Here is a 3,917-nt window from a genome sequence, read left to right on the forward strand (position 1 = left end):
AAGATGGTGAGTGCAAGGAAAATAGATTGGTTTCTCGTACTTCCAGCGAAATACTTGAGTTTGAGCAATGGTGAGCCCTATGATGAAGCACATCAAGTCCTTCAGGAATTGGGACGTTTCAGAGGGACCTCTGAAGGAAGAATCTTCAAGAACCATGAAAGCTCAGGGATAGCAAACCTACCTATGAAGACCCTCCATCACCTTAAAGCCTGGATGTGGGCGTGTGAAGAAACTGAGGCACGACAGTCCATAGATCACAGCACTCAAAAGCATAGGCCTGAGAGCCAGACTGGCTGGGTTCAAATCCCAAGTCTTCCACTTACCAGCTGTGAGACCCTGGGCAAGTCCCTTAATTTCTCGTTTCTGTAACTGCAGAAACTTTATTCCTTTAATGTGACCTTGTCGCCTTTCTTTCCTTTTAATTCAGACTGGCCTCATCCAGCACCCTGCTTCAACTGCCTCCTTCTCCCTGACACGTCTACTCTCCTAATCACTAAGCCCTCAGGACAACGAGGAGCTGGTCAGCATCAAATAAGCTTAGAAACGAAGCCTGCTTGGGCCTGGGGACCACAGAGACAGAGTTTCAGTCAAACTAGAGATAACATCTAGGCCTCAGTTGGGTTTCAGCTCCAGAACCACCTCACAGACCACATCCTTTTGAAACCAAGCAAAGTGACGCCATGGCTGACATCAGGACCAGATTCAGTGACCAACTACCTCCACGCAGATGCCAGCTGATCAGTAGAGACCATGACCCTGACCCTAATTCCTTTAGTTCCTTATATAACCCATCGCCTAGAAGCCATAGGAGAACCAGGTCTTTGAGCAACAGCTCGCCTGTGACTGGCTGTGATGCCACTTCCTTCACTAGCAAATACTAATTTTCTTTGCTCTTAGCTCCTGTTCCTGTCTTACTGGGCTTTGACATGTGCAGGCAAATGGACCCCTTCGGTCCGGTAACATTTCCTCTTGCAAGAGTGCTTGGCACTAGAATGTACTGAGTATATATCAACTATTATTAAAATACCAATGAATAAACATATTGTTCTGTTATTTCCTACATGTTTATTTTATCCATAAACTATAACCACACTGCAAGGGTTCTTGTCTTACATTTTGAATATTTCCAGGAAAGTCAAATAGGAGAAAGGAGAATATTCCAAGCTGTGTGTGGTACTTGAAACGACCTAGGAAAAATTGTGTAATTGCGTGTGGATGGGTGCAGAGGAGTGGGGGATTGATCCCTGTGCAAGAAATATGTCATCCCTACTCTTCGCAAGGAGCCCAGTGGAAAACTTACTGAAGACACATTGTATACCAAATTTTACACTTAAGTATATTTTTCCAAGCAGAAGATCCTAGCTTTCATCAGTTGTCCAAAGATCAGGTATTCTAGCTTACTCATGCAAAAGCATTTTGATATAGAATATTTTATCACACACCTATCTTTAGCAACTAATTAAAAACAATGAATGTTACCCATAGCTTAAAATGTAGCTTGTATTCAGCTCAGCTCTGACCCTGCAGCTGTCTATTGGCATTTCTATGGAGCTACGAATGACAGCGCAGCCAGAACTCAGTCTGTGTGTGGAGGCTTTCTTGCGCGGGCTTCCCCTCAGGCATGTCTACAACATCAGCCCGTCTCCCTAACCTCCAGGGCAAGAAATTTCTAGGCCCACCTGTTTACCACTGTCAATAATTTAGCACTTTTTTAAAACATCAGTTAAAAGGACTCCTGCTTTTGCTTCAAACACAAATCGAGTTAAGTAAACTAAGTTATGCTGTAGTTAATTCAATACCAGAATTTCTATCCAGATATTATGTCACATTCTCTTACTTACATTTTCAGTTACTCTTTTTTTTTTGCTTTAAAAAACTTAGTTATATTGATATGTAATGGATGTACAGTAATGTTTCCCACACAATTTGATGGATTTTGGTAGGTGTGCATGTCACAGAACCACCACCTCAATGAAGACACAGAATATTTCTGTCTCTCTGAGAGGTTCCATCATGTACTTTCCCAGTCATTGATTACCTCCCCTCCTCAACCAACCACTGATCTGCTTTCTGTCAGCATAATTTTCCTTTTCCAGACTGTAATATAAATGAAATCATAAAGTACCTAGTCTCTTGTGTCTGCTTTATTTTACTTAGCATAGTGCTTTTGAAGTGCAGCCACATTCTTGCTGAATGCATCAGTAGCTCATTCATTTTCATCGCCAATTCCATTGTATGGGTATATCCCATAGTTTGTTTATCCATTTACCACTTGTTGGACCTTTAAGTAGTATCCAGTGTTTTGACACTATGAAAATAGTGTCTAAGAACCCTGGTGTTCAGGTTTTGAGTGGACATAGGCTTTTGTTTATTTGGGGTAAATAATGATGAGTTGAATTGTCGGGTCCTAAGGTGAGTTAGTATTTAACGTTACAAGGAAGGGCTAATCTGTTTTACAAAGTGGCTGTACCCACCCCCAGCGCTGTGCGCAAGGTAGAGAACCCAGGAGCCAGGACAGATGTCTCAGCGCTGGAGGGCGCCTCCGAGGGAGGCCTCGGACGACTCACAGCCCCCAGTCCTCGTCACCCTTCTGGCTGTCCTGGCAGCTGCCAACCACAAGCCAGGCGGTGGACGGGTCTCTACTGTGCCAGGCCACGTGGGCGAGGGAGGGTGGCTGGCATGTTGCAGGAGGTCAGCCTGGCCCGGGGGGGTTTCTACTGGACGCCGCTGTCTGTACACGCTGTTTCGCAGGAAGGTGCTGGGCCCAGCGCACCAGGACTGGTATCACCGCATCCACAGCACCATGCTGCTGCACGTGCTGGCACTGCAGACGCACAGGCCGGTAGAGGACAAGAACATGTGCGGGGTGATCACTGTGAACGAGGAGTATGAAACCAGATTTCTATGCAACTCCGCAAAGGAGTGGAGGAAAGTAGGAGTTGAGCAGCACAACTCAGCCCAGTGGACAGGACTGGAATCCCAACCTCAGCTCACCTCCAGAGGGGGAGTTCAGTTTGCTCTCAAGTGCCAGTCGCTGGGCCAGAGTGTCTACCTGCATTGGAAGGCTGGGCACTCCAGAAGTGCCCCGATGGTGAAGCGTTTCTGATTCAGGCGAACAGTTGGAGCCCAGAGGAAGGTGTAGGAGCCATCCCCAAGATCCGGACACACATCCATATCAGGCCTGGCTGCTTGCAAATTCTCGGTTTCACAGGGAGATTACTGCAAGGGCAGCAAAGAATGAGACGGATCCTACACCACAGACATGAAGTATGTGGATTAGAAAGAACTCGACACAACCCTCCTGGCAATAGAATGGGAAAGTTTAACCAGCCCAGGCGACACAATAGAAGCGTGCTGAGTAATGGGTTTTAGAAAAGGGGCTGTACCAGTTTACATCCTACCAGCAGTACATGAGAGTTCCAGTTGCTCCACATCCTCACCATGATGGTTACTATTTCTTTTTAATTTTACTGACTCTAATTGGCATATAGTAGTATCTTATGGTGGTTTAGATTTATGTTTCTATTTTTTTTTTGCCTAACTTCACTTTTTAATTTTTTTATTGTTATTCTATTACAGTTGTCCCAATTTTCCCCCTTTGCCCTCCTCTGCACAGCCCAGCACCCCCCCCCCACAGTCAATCCCCACCCTGTTGTCCATGTCCATGGGTCATTCATACATGTTCCTTGACTAGTCCCTTCACCTTCTTTCCACCATTATCCCCCTCTCCCCTCCCCTCTGGTCACTGTCAGTCTGTTCCTTGGTTCCATGCCTTCAGTTCTATTTTGCTCATTAGATTCCTTTTATGAGTGCGATTATATGGTATTGGTATTTCACCAACCAGCTTATTTCACTTAGCATACTACTTTCAAGTTCCATCTATGCTGTTGCAAAAAGTAGGAGCTCCTTCTTCCTTT

General features: G+C 45.4%; 1 pseudogene; it reads left to right on the forward strand.

The window, feature by feature from the left end:
* The first annotated feature begins 2,518 nt into the window (after window positions 1-2,518).
* LOC112297269 (phosphatidylglycerophosphatase and protein-tyrosine phosphatase 1 pseudogene) lies at window positions 2,519-3,280 on the forward strand (annotated as a pseudogene).
* Window positions 3,281-3,917: the final 637 nt, after the last annotated feature.

Source organism: Desmodus rotundus, chromosome 11 (genome assembly GCF_022682495.2).
Source record: "Desmodus rotundus isolate HL8 chromosome 11, HLdesRot8A.1, whole genome shotgun sequence".
Lineage (NCBI taxonomy): Eukaryota > Metazoa > Chordata > Mammalia > Chiroptera > Phyllostomidae > Desmodus > Desmodus rotundus.